At 43.2% G+C, this 13,650-nt stretch overlaps 1 long non-coding RNA gene across 9 annotated transcripts in view; it reads left to right on the top strand.

Annotated features, from left to right (window-relative positions):
- Window positions 1-13,650, top strand: part of LOC106024722 — an 80,445-nt gene that overhangs the window by 33,694 nt on the left and 33,101 nt on the right. For all 9 annotated transcript variants that reach the window (XR_004574663.1, XR_004574665.1, XR_004574658.1 and 6 more), the window contains exons 4-6: window positions 4,356-4,423; window positions 9,505-9,640; window positions 12,265-12,336. This is a non-coding gene — a long non-coding RNA (calmodulin-binding transcription activator 1). The remainder of the gene's footprint in view (window positions 1-4,355; window positions 4,424-9,504; window positions 9,641-12,264; window positions 12,337-13,650) is intronic.

Raw genomic sequence — 13,650 nt, 5'->3', positions numbered from 1 at the left:
GGTCCTGGCTATGAGGATGGTTCCAGCCATCTCTGTGCTGGTCTAGGGGCTATAGTCAGGACCTGACAGAATAGTAGGACCCTAGCCATCTCTGTGCTGGTCTAGGGGCTATAGTCAGGACCTGACAGAATAGTAGGACCCTAGCCATCTCTGTGTTGGTCTAGGGGCCATAGTCAGGACCTGACGGAATAGTAGGCCACTAGCCATCTTTGTGCTGGTCTGGGGATCATAGTCAGGACCTAGCAGAATAGTAGGCCCCTACCCATCTTTGTGCTGGTCTGGGGGCCATAGTCAGTACCTAGCAGAATAGTAGGCCCCAAGACATCTCTGTGCTGGTCTGGGGGCCATTGTCAGGACCTATCATAATAGGAGGCCTCTAGGCATCTCTGCCAGGGCCGTTTTTGTTCTCCTCAATTAGAGGCAACAGTACATCATTGCCTCTGTTTGGGGACCCTATTTAAGTTGCTTTTGTCCACTCTGCTGGGTGGTTCATTGTTTATACCTTGTGTGTTTATGTTACAGGTTGCTACTGTGGATTGTCTTTGTTGTTTTGCAATTCTCCATTAAAGGAATATCTTACTACAACTCTGCGCCTGTGCCCTGCCATCTAAACTGTGATAGATTGTCTAGATATTTTTTTTCCATATGTATATTTTTAACTTAAGTTTACTGACAAGGAACACCAGCATGTTTTCTTTCTCTTATCATAAAAAGATAGTGGAATGACTATAGTGCCTGTTGTACAGAACCAAATGGTATACCCAAATGATCAAAATGAAATTAAAAAACATGGTTAAGGCAAATAAATAGGCCAATTCCAAAAGGGTATGTACCAAATACATTTTTGTAGGCCAAAATAAAATACTCACCACTGTCTAAGATAAAAAAAAAATATTTACAGGGTGAGATGAAAAAACAAAACCAGACCTAACACTTTTGTTATTAGTTTGTATTGTTTTACAGTGCCCTCAGAAAGAAAAGACAATGAGAAGGGACACAATATATTCTTAATATATGTTAATGATAATATCAAATATATTGAATGTGTGTTATTCATTTATATAAACATATTAATAACACACATGAAATGTATTTTATAGTATCTTTCAAATATTTGAGATCAATTAAGGAAATATTTTGAGTGTACTAAAATGCTATTTCCATTCATGGGAATACAAAAGAAATAAGTGGGTCAATTTTGAAATACAAGCTTGGCACTCCTGTATTTGGGGAGTTTATCCCATTTTTCTCTGCAGAAGTTCTCAAGCTCTGCCAGGTTGGATGCGGAACGTTAATGCACATCCATTTTCTGGTCTCTCCAGAGATGATTGATCGGGTTCAAGTCCGGACACTGGCTGGGCTACTGAAGGATATTCACAGACTTGTCCTGGAGCCTCTGCTGTGATGTCTTGGCTGTGTGCTCTTGTTCTCCTCTGCTCTAGAACAGGTTTTCCTCAGGGATCTGTCTGTACTCCGTCCTGAGGGATGATATTGGGATATCATGTAGGTATGGTATTGGCCAGATGATACTCAGTACCTGTTTTCCTCCAGACATCATGCTTGGCATTCAGGCCAAAGAGTTCAATCTTGTTTTCATCAGACCAGAGAATCTTGTTTCTTATGGTCTGAGAGTCATTTAGGTGGGGTATCTTGTGCCCTTTACTAAGGACTGGCTACAGTCTATCCAGTCTACCAGAAAGGCCTAGATGGTGGAGTGCTGCAGAGATGGTTGACCTTCTGGAAGGTTCTCCCATCTCCACCCAGGAACTCTGGAGCTCTGTCAGAGTGGCCACTGGGGTCTTGGTCGCCTCCCTGACCAAGACCCATCCACCCTGACTGCTCAGTCTGGGGACAGCTCAAGGAAAAGAGTTTCTGGATCTAAACCTCTTCCACTTAAGAATGATGGAGGCCATCGTGTTTTTGGGGACCACCAATGCTGCTGATATATTTTGGTATCATTCACAGACCTGTGCTTCATCACAATCATGTCTTGGAGCTCTGAATGGAAATTCCTTCGACCTCTTGGACTGGTTTTTGGTGTTTCCTGACATGCACTGTCAACTGAGTGACCACACATAGACAGGTGTGTGGCTTTCCAAATCATGTCCATTCAATTTAATTTACCACAGGTGGACTACAATCAAGTTGTTCAAACATCTCATGGATGATCAATGGAAACAGGATGTAGATAGATTAGATAGCTAGATAGATAGATAGAATAGGTAGATGTTACAACAGTGCTGTATATTGCTTTGCTCCTCAGTGGACCCCACCCATTCATGGATAGAAAATTTGATTATACCATAGTGCATAATATGTCTGGACAGGTTTATGGGATAATGTGTCAATCTTGACATCACACACACTACTTCTTCTCGTTGTCACAGAGAGCATGCAGTACAGAGACTGTACCTTTATTTGCCAGTTTCACACAGCAGGAAAATAACTCTGCAGCAACAAGTTGGTACATCCATTGATTCCTCCCACGAGCACCCTTCAAACAATTCCCTGGGGATTCAACAGACATTATAGGCCTCTCATGTCTCAGCAAGGATGTTATTGTTATATATATTGGCTACCAGGATTGATCATGGTGCCCACCGGTGCTTGTATTTCCAAGGCTGATATTCAATTCACTCTCTCTGCATTGTAGTAAAACTATGGGTCATTTACATCTCTTTTCATGTTATCATGCAACTTGTTTGAATTACGCATGTCAGTATAATACAGCAGGGATGATGTGTGGTAAAGATTTAGTTTCACATATGTAATTGCGCATCATTAGAAAAGTGTGCTTTTTCTGTAGCCTTGGGGTTTATTACAGAATGCCACCATATATTGAACATTTTAAGCCCTTACGCCTATGTATCATCTGTCAAATAGGTGCCACAACATTAAAACAAATAATAAGTGTTTACCGTTGTTGACCGAACTTTGCATTATATTCATAAACATTTTCACAGCCCTATCTCTCAAGAAATGTTTTTCTCATTGTTGCAGTCTGCTAACTGATCTAATTTAACATATTGCCCATGAACCCTCTTCAGAGTTTGTGTTAATGGGTGAACTGACCTGTGATATAATATGCTCAACTCACATAAATCTGCACAGCTTACCAAAACTGTACAGGCCCCCACCCGAATAGCATTGGTGTTCTCATAGACATTATTATCACTAATATGCCTGCCAAACACACTTCTTTAGCCTCCTGCCAATACCTTAGTGATCACTGTAGTATTGCTAATGTTCGCAATGCCATCTCGGTTTTATTTTTTTCCAACGCTTGTTAAAACACTTTAATGAGCGGGCCTTTTTAAACAACAGCTCTTAACTGTCTGAGCTGATTCTGTTTCTCCTTTCAGCCAGTACTGGTGAACCAGGTGTAGAATGCGCATCAAAATCTGGAGCTTTACAAAAGAGCTGGGCTTGATAATCTGTGCCCTTTTTTTGATGCCGTTTATCTCATCCCTTACCTTTTAAACAAGTAATTATAAGTATTATAAGTCCTCCAATTTTAAAAGACAATCTAGATCTTGCCTGCTAAAGGCTTATCTGGATCTTGCCCTGCCTGTCAGATGTTTTTGAATGAATGAACAGTCATCTCCCACAGTGTTTTTTCTCTGCTGTACTGTCAGGCTTCAGAGCTGAATGTCCTCAACTTTAGACTACAGGCAGTTTGGTGTGGTTGTTGTTATTGATTTGGCTAAAGCCTTTGACTCCATCAACCTTCACATCCTAATTAATAGACTCAACAACCCAGGGCTCTCAGAGCACTTCTGACCGTATAAAATCTGTCTAATCAGAGGGGCTGCTTTCTCTGCCGGTATTTATGTGTGTTTTTTAAGGTTGTATCCTTGGCCAATTGTATTTTCTATGTATATTAATGATGTTGCCATTACCAGGTTGCTACCTCTTCCACCTTGGTGATGATGACACTTCCTTGTAGATACAGTGGCTTCTAGAACGTGAATGAAGTCCATCTGTGATACATTCAATTAATTGGAAGTGATTTGGAAAGCCACACACCTGTCTATATTAGGTCCCACACTTCACAGCCAAGACAACGCTGGCCCCTACCTGAATGTTTTAGTGTGTTCTGAACATTTTGGGGAAAGCAGTAAGTCTTCATTGAAGGGGGACCTTCGGTGTTGCTCTGTGTCTGATTCGGTTGCTTCTCCAGGTGTACTTTCTAATCAAACTCTAACTCTGCAGTACCGATAAGAGAGTGACTGGCTGGGAGTTGTCATCGGCAAGTCACCTAGAAACATCCTCTGGGCTTTATCTCTCTCCCAAACAAACACATGCACACACTGCACTAGCACGCTAAAAAAAACAATTTCTGTCTCTCTTTCTAGGAGATAGCGGCGTATCTGATCACATTTGAGAAACATGAAGAATGGCTGACAACATCACCCAAGACCAGGTAAGACACACTCCCACTAACCCATACACAGTCATGTACAGTCACACACGTACATTATATTCAGCATGTTATCTAGAAGTGTGTGAATGTGAAATGATCCAACCCTACTCAGCTACATTTACATCCATTAATGCAATATATGTTGCATTAATGGATGTAAATGTATGATGATGAGTGATGTTTAATTCAGGTTGTATGGGGACCTGTGTGTTTAAGAGAGAGGTTAGCAGGATTTCACATCTAATATGAATATGCTAAAGCATAAATAGATGGAAGGAGAAAAAGATGGAGCAAAAGGTAGATAGATGGAGAATAGAGAGAAAGTAAACAAGTAAAAAATATCAAGTTCAGATCTCCAGATTACACCAAATGTCTCAATTAGTCCAAACTATATAGAGAACTGCACATGTCTCAATTAGTCCAAACTATATAGAGTACTAAACATGTCTCAATTAGTCCAAACTATATAGAGTATTGCACATTTCTCAATAAGCATCCCTGTTAAAATGCCACGTTTTTGTGATGTAAAAGAATGAGACAAAGATAAATCATGTCAGATCTTTTCCCACTTCTAATGTGACCTATAATATGAACAATTCAATAGAAAAACAAACTGAAATCTTCGAGGGGGAAACATTTAAAATAAAAACCTTACAATAACCTGGTTGCATAAGTTTGCACACCCTCTTATAACGGGGGATGTGGCTGTGTTCAGAATTAACCAATCACATTCAAACTCATGTTAAATACAAATCATTACACACCTGCCATCATTTAAAGTGACTCATTTAAAGAGCTTACAAAGCATCAGAGGGATCTCATTCTTGAAAGATATCAGTCAGGAGAAGAGTACAAAATAATTTCCAAAGCATTAGATATACCATGGAACACAGTGAAGACAGTCATCATCAAGTGGAGAAAATATGACACAACAGAGACATTACCAAGAACTGGACGTCCCTCCAAAATGTATGAAACACGAGAAGAAAACTGATATGGAGGCTTCCAAGAGGCCTACAGCAACATTAAAGGAACTGCAGGAATTTCTATCAATTACTGGCTGTGTGCTACATGTGAAAACCATCTCCCGTATTCTTCATATGAATTGGCTATGGGGTAGGGTGACAAGTCGGAAGCCTCCAAGCCCGGCTGAAGTTTGCAAAAACAAACATCAAGTCTCCCAAAAGTGGGAAAATGTGTTATGGTCTGATGAAACCAAGGTTTAACTTTTTGGCCATAATTCCACAAGGTACGTTTGGTGCAAAAACAACACTGCACATCACCCAAAGAACACCATATCCACAGTGAAGCATGGTGGTGGCAGCATCATGCTTTGGGGCTGTTTTTCTTCAGCTGGAACCAGGGCCTTAGTCAGGATGCAGGGATTTCTGAACAGTTCCAAATACCAGGCAATTTTGGCACAAAACCTTCAGGCGTCTGTTTGAAAGCTGAAGATGAAGTTCACCTTTCAGCATGACAACGACCCAAAGCACACATCCAAATCCACAAAAGCATGGCTTCACCAGAAGAAGATTAACGGTTTGGAATGGCCCAGCCAGAGCCCAGACCTGAATCCAATTGTACTTCTCTGGGGTGATCTGAAGAGGGCTGTGAACCGGAGATGTCCTCGCAGTCTGACAGATTTGGAGCACTTTTGCAAAGAAGAGTGGGCAAATATTGTCACGTGAAGATGTGCCATGCTAATAGAGTCCTACCCAAATAGAGTGCTGTAATAAAATCAAAAGGTGCTTCAACAAAGTATTAGTTTAAGGGTGTGCACATTTATGCAAACAGGTTATTGTGAGTTATTAAAAAAAAATAAAAAATCCCTCAAATATTTCAGATTGTTTTTCGATTGAATTGTTCACGTTATAGGTCACATTAAAGGTGGAAAGGTTCTGACATGATTTATCAGGAAAACTCCAAACAATGCCTGTAAAATGTCCTGAGGAAAACTCCAAACAATGCCTGTAACATTTCCTGAGGAAAACTCCAAACAATGCCTGTAAAATATTCTGACGAAAACTCCAAACAATGCATACAGGGCAAATAAACACTGACATACTGACGACTCATCACAGTCAAAACAACAGTGTTTTTTGAGTCAGTTTCCACTTGCAAAGCAGCTTTTGTGTCTCGGGACATACACTTTCACTTCATGAATTTGGGCGATGCTTTTAATGCTAATTACAGATGGGGCCTCAAAATTGAGGTCAAACTCTAAAATAACACCTTGGAGTCTAATGCCATGATGCCAGTTTGTCTCTCTGGGCCTCGGTACCACTACCAGAACCAAGGACTGATGTCTGTTTAGTAGTAGTTTCCAAAGTAGCTTAAACATAATATATATTGTTATGTTATTGTACCTTCATATATTTTTCTTTGTAAAGCACATTGAATTGCTATGATGTATGAATTGAAATAGAATTGAGAGAAAGGATATTGAAAAAAAGAGAGTTAATACATCATGAACAGACCTCAACATATGACAAATCTTACCATAGTGCCCTACCCAGAGAGTCCAAGCCTAAGACACCATTATGTGGATCTGAAGGAATTGGTTACGTTTATAGACAATATTATTTATCAACTTCCGTCAGAGTTTGAGGTTGAGCTATTAGCATACAGTGTATATCAATTTAATCATATGTCCATGGGTCGATATGGTATTGGGTTACTGTCACACTCGGTTTACTTTAATCTAGTTAACATTTGACTGGAGACCAGCCTGCAACCAGCTCTTAGATCTATGGTAATTGGTTTTGACTCTCACTAGCAGTCTGAGGGAAGGCAGCTATTGACAGCCAGTGACCCTGATCCATTCAATTCACAACCCCAAAGAAATGGAGCCAGATTATGGTAGATTATGCTGTTGTATGGGGCTCAAATCACCATTACAAAGGGTTTTATAGCAGGATCATGTTAATGCTCCAGTAGCAGGCTTACATCGTGTTCCTTTAGTAATAGCGTCTCATATCAGGGTTATAACATTCTAATAGCAGACTCTCATCAAGGTTATAACATTATAGTAACAGGCTTATAGTATATGTTGTATTGGGCAATAACATTGAGTTATATTGTGGTTCATTGTAATAGCAGCCTCCTATTATGGTTATAACATTCTAAAAACAGGCTCCTGTCCCTTTGTCATCCTCTTTGTTCAGTTTACTCACTTATTCATTCATTAAAGGAATGTTTCATTTTTTTAAACATATGATTGGAAGTAGTCTATTATCTAGAGAAACTAATTCACCAAGTCATAGCAAACCTTTGTCAACCACAATACATGTTTATTGTCAACCACTGTAAATGTTAGTAAATCAAATACAATTAATATGGATATTACTTAAAGCTAATTATTTTGTATCTTTGATACACTGAGAACCAGGGGTCTTTGATACACACAGAACCAGGGGTCTTTGATATACACAGAACCAGGGATATTTGATACACACAGAACCAGGGGTCTTTGATATACACAGAACCAGGGATATTTGATACACACAGAACCAGGGGCCTTTGATACACACAGAACCAGGGGTATTTGATACACACAGACCCAGGGGCCTTTGATACACACAGAACCAGAGGTTTTGATACACACAGAACCAGGGGTATTTGATACACACAGAACCAGGGGTTTTGATACACACAGAACCAGGGGTATTTGATACACACAGAACCAGGGGTATTCGATACACACAGAACCAGGGGTATTTGATACACACAGAACCAGGGGTCTTTGATACACACAGGAACAGGTGTCTATGGGCAAGCCAAGATTTTCAAACCTTCCCTTAATTTAATTATTCTTCTCTCACACTCAAAAACTCTTCTGTGCAGTTTGTTAGTTGTGTTAGAAGGTGTATTATGTGTGTGTTTGACTGTGTGTGTGTGTGTGTGCGAGAGAGAGAGCATGCCTGCATGTGTGGTGCTGCTGGTGGAATCATAAAGAAGACTGTTACACATCCCTTATCTTCTCTGTAACATAATTAGAGTCAACAGCAGTGGGATGAGTCACATTGGCTTGAAACATATACTAGATCCAGCTCTGATCTGATCTGAAAGTGGTTCTACTACTGAGAAGAAACACACTGAAACACACTGAAACACAAAACATTTCAGGTGTCAAAGAAAACAAGCTTCAAGTACATTCAGTTTAACTGGGTATTCCAAAAACAAATGGCTATGATTCCTGGGATCTCTGGACATGTAATTTTACTGTGGAGGGAAACGAAAAAAGGAGGGGAGTAAAAAGAGAAGAATTTAGAAGATGAGAGGAAAGATTGAGGGATAGGAGAGAAGGAAAGGCAATGAGGACATAGGAGAGAAGAAAAGATGATGGGGTAAACTGGAGGGGTTGTTGTGTGTGTGTGTGTGGTTTATTGATTGTTGACTGGCTTGTTCTGTCTGTTTTTAAGAGATAAGGTGGCAAATACTCCACTTTACACACACACACACACACACATTCGTCTTACATTTTCAGTAATATGGTGATTGATTGAGGAGTTCCAGGAATGACATTGAGCTCATCGAACACCCAGGAGTACATCTGCCCTCTAAGTGTACACAATGTGTGTGTGTGTCTGTGTCGGTGTGTGTGAGAAAGAGTGGGGGGGGTTGGGGTGTTCAATGCTTTGAGGAACAGGAGCTGAGTGAACAGTTTTCACAGTGTGCCGCTAAAGCGCTCTGCTGAAATATTAACGAGTGTGTGTGAGAGAGCTAATAAGTTAGCATACGTACGGCGAGCTGTGACCATGGAACACAGAGGGGTGAAATGACAGAGATTTGTAGAACCACACCAGCAGCAGTGAACCGAGGGCAGACACAAGAACACCTGGCTACCTGTAGAGGAAAGGCTGCACGGTCACTGTACCACAGTAAAACCTGAGACGTTTATCTACGAAGAACTTGTCTTTTATTGGTCAGTTCACTGTTTTAAATTGTTTCCTTTTCTGATGGTTGCGAGAGAGTCTGTGCGTGCAGACTGTCAGAGGCTTAGTCATCTGTGCCATGAGTGACATGACGGCGATCTACAGTATTATCACCTGTCTGACTGGTGTATCTGTCCTGTGTCCCAGGCCTCAGAATGGCTCCATGATCCTCTACAACAGGAAGAAGGTGAAGTACAGGAAGGATGGATACTGTTGGAAGAAGAGGAAGGATGGCAAGACCACCAGGGAGGACCACATGAAGCTTAAAGTCCAGGGAGTGGAGGTAAACACTCATTCACACACACACACACACACACACACACACACACACACACACACACACACACACACACATTGTAAATAGAACATCACTAGAGAATCACATAGAAAACTCAGAATAGAGAATGATAATGGAGGGAAGGAGGTAGAGGAGGGGGGAGGTAGAAGGGAGGGAGGGAGGGAGGGAGATGTTGGGAGGTTGAGGGAGGGGATGAGGAAGGAGAGGGGGTGAGGTTAATGAGATGGAAAAGGAGGGAAGAAAGAAGAGGGTTGGACTGCTCTCCCTCTGTGTGACATCAATCTGTAACATCTCCCCTGTAGCTGTTTCTTATGTTACCAATGCACTCACTCACACACTCTCACACACACACACACACTCACACACACACACACACACAAAAACACACACCCTTTCTGGAGGATAAATGTGTGATTGGCTTCAGGCCAGAGATGATGTCAATGCTTCCTTCAGCAGGAACAGAAAGGAGTATCGATCCAGTCTGTGTGTCTGTGTGTGTCTGTGTGTGTCTGTGTGTGTCTGTGTGTCTGTGTGTGTGTGTGTGTAAGCGTCCAAGTGCATGTGTGAGTCACATGTCACAGCTTTATAATTGATTATTCAGCAGGAACAGTAATTGCACGTATGCAGTGAGGGAGGATTGTGTATGTAGACATAAAGACTGTGAATTACCGGGGGAGGAGAGAGAGGGAGGGAGATAAGTAGGGAGAGAGGGAGGGAGGAAGAGAGGGAGGCATAAAAGGACAGAGAGGGATGATGAAGGGAACAGCCTTTGGGGAAGATGGACCCTCATAAAGAATGGAAATGTATGGAAATGCACTCTGCCTTTGGCTAGAGAGAAGAGAGGTAGAGAGAAGAAGGGAAGAAAGAAGAGGGGAAGAGAGAAGAAGGGATGAGAGAAGAGGGGAAGAGAGAAGAGGGGAAGAGTGAAGAGGGGAAGAGAGAAGAGGGGAAGAGAGAAGAGAGAAGAGGGAAAGAGAGAAGAGGGGAAGAGAGAAGAAGGGATGAGAGAAGAGGGGAAGAGAGAAGAGGGGAAGAGTGAAGAGGGGAAGAGAGAAGAGGGGAAGAGAGAAGAGGGGAAGAGAGAAGAGGGAAAGAGAGAAGAGGGGAAGAGAGAAAAAGGGATGAGAGAAGAGGGGAAGAGAGAAGAGGGGAAGAGCGAAGAGGGGAAGAGTGAAGAGGGGATGAGTGAAGAGGGGATGAGAAAAGAGGGGATGAGAGAAGAGGGGAAGAGAGAAGAAGGGATGAGAGAAGAAGGGAAGAGAGAAGAGGGGAAGAGTGAAGAGAGGATGAGGGCAAGAGAGAAGAGGGGATGAGAGAAGAGGGGATGAGAGGAGAGGGGAAGAGAGAAGAGGGGAAGAGTGAAGAGGGGATGAGAGAAGAGGGGAAGAGTGAAGAGGGGAAGAGTGAAGAGGGGATGAGAGAAGAGGGGATGAGAGAAGAGGGGAAGAGTGAAGAGGGGAAGAGTGAAGAGGGGATGAGAGCAAGAGAGAAGAGGGGATGAGAGAAGAGGGGAAGAGTGAAGAGGGGATGAGAGAAGAGGGGAAGAGAGAAGAGGGGAAGAGAGAAGAAGGGATGAGAGAAGAAGGGATGAGAGAAGAAGGGATGAGAGAAGAGGGGAAGAGAGAAGAGGGGAAGAGTGAAGAGGGGATGAGAGAAGAGGGGAAGAGTGAAGAGGGGAAGAGTGAAGAGGGGATGAGAGCAAGAGAGAAGAGGGGATGAGAGAAGAGGGGAAGAGTGAAGAGGGGATGAGAGAAGAGGGGAAGAGTGAAGAGGGGAAGAGAGAAGAGGGGAAGAGAGAAGAAGGGATGAGAGAAGAGGGGATGAGAGAAGAGGGGAAGAGAGAAGAGGGGAAGAGAGAAGAGGGGAAGAGTGAAGAGGGGAAGAGTGAAGAGGGGATGAGAGAAGAGGGGAAGAGTGAAGAGGGGATGAGAGAAGAGGGGATGAGAGAAGAGGGGAAGAGTGAAGAGGGGAAGAGTGAAGAGGGGATGAGAGCAAGAGAGAAGAGGGGATGAGAGAAGAGGGGAAGAGTGAAGAGGGGATGAGAGAAGAGGGGAAGAGAGAAGAGGGGTAGAGAGAAGAGGGGAAGAGAGAAGAAGGGATGAGAGAAGAAGGGATGAGAGAAGAGGGGAAGAGAGAAGAGGGGAAGAGTGAAGAGGGGATGAGAGAAGAGGGGATGAGAGAAGAGGGGAAGAGTGAAGAGGGGAAGAGTGAAGAGAGGATGAGGGCAAGAGAGAAGAGGGGATGAGAGAAGAGGGGAAGAGTGAAGAGGGGAAGAGTGAAGAGGGGATGAGGGCAAGAGAGAAGAGGGGATGAGAGAAGAGGGGTAACCATCAAGGTCATCACTGCTATCATGCCTCATTCAATAGAAGTTCTCTCTGTCTGTCTGTCTGTCTGTCTCTCTCTTGTTCTCTTTCTCTCTGTCTTTCATTCTCTCTGTCTCCGTTCTCTTTTGCATTCTGACAGTGTGACATCATCCTCTGCTGGCGAGAGGAGGCACTGCAGCCTGTAGATGACGTTCTCCTCCACCTTGTGATCATGGTGTGATGTCATGGACGAAAACCCACGTGTGTGTTTGTAACTCTAACCCTGTCCCTATCTCTCTCTCTCAGTGTCTGTATGGCTGTTATGTCCACTCCTCAATCATCCCTACCTTCCATCGCAGATGCTATTGGCTGCTCCAGGTAAGCCCCTCCCACCTGAGCCATTCCTTATATCCTTGTGAAAGCAGTCAGTCAGCTGGAGCTTCCTGTAATGAGAAGCGAGTCAGAGTGATGTACTTGTATTGGGTTGACACGGGTCCTGTGTGTTCATCACAGGTGTGAATGGACAGGGGACTCAGGTCTGAGGTGTTGGCCTCTTCACAGCAGCATCTGACCTAGTCAGACTCCACTGAGCTGGAGATGTACAGGCCCGTCTCTGTATGTGTGTGGCATACTCACTGGCAGGCTTCAAACACACACACTCACACACACACACACACACACTCACACACACACACACACACACTCACACACACACACACACACACTGCTGTCCCCTGTGTATAGGAGCGTGTTATTTATTCATAGAGATGTTTGACTCACTCTGCTGCTCATATAAGGGACAGAGACAGAATACCAGTCACACTAAGAGACACACACACTAACACACACTAACAGACACACACACTAACACACACATACTTATTTCAATCATGTAAAAGATGGGTAGGGGCTGTAGTCAATGGTGACAGGCAACATGATGGGTCTTTACCCATGCCTGTGTGTACACACAGACATATTCCACCTAACTCAAGTGTGTGTCCTGAATCTTTCATACACTCCTGGAGCCAGAGCTGAGTGACTTGTAGTGAATGATTTGATGGGTCAGGCACACACACAGACACACACACAACCACTTGAGCAAGCTTACACACACACACACACATCATGGTTAGAGTGACAAGGGAGGTTGAGCTGTTTAAACTTTTATGAGAATCTCTTCTCTGACATGCAATGCCTGAACTCCTCATTGACCTCTACTTTCCTTTTCCCGCATTCTCTCTCCCCTCCCCAACCTCCCCTCCTTTCTCCACCGGGTTCCCAGGCTCTCTATACTGTCTCTGTCTCTGTGTCTGTGTCTCTCTATACTGTCTCTGTCTCTGTGTCTGTGTCTCTCTATACTGTCTCTGTCTCTGTGTCTGTGTCTCTCTATACTGTCTCTGTCTCTGTGTCTGTGTCTCTCTATACTGTCTCTGTCTCTGTGTCTGTGTCTCTCTATACTGTCTCTGTCTCTGTGTCTGTGTCTCTCTATACTGTCTCTGTCTCTGTGTCTGTGTCTCTCTATACTGTCTCTGTCTCTGTGTCTGTGTCTCTCTATACTGTCTCTGTGTCTCTCTATACTGTCTCTCTCTCTCTGTCTCTCTATACTGTCTCTGTCTCTGTGTCTCTCTATACTGTCTCTGTGTCTGTGTCTCTCTATACAGTCTCTGTGTCTCTCTATACTGTCTCTGTGTC

Source organism: Esox lucius, chromosome 17 (genome assembly GCF_011004845.1).
Source record: "Esox lucius isolate fEsoLuc1 chromosome 17, fEsoLuc1.pri, whole genome shotgun sequence".
NCBI classification, from domain to species: domain Eukaryota; kingdom Metazoa; phylum Chordata; class Actinopteri; order Esociformes; family Esocidae; genus Esox; species Esox lucius.
Note: the sequence above shows the minus strand (reverse complement) of the source record. Positions and strands in the feature narration are given on the sequence as shown.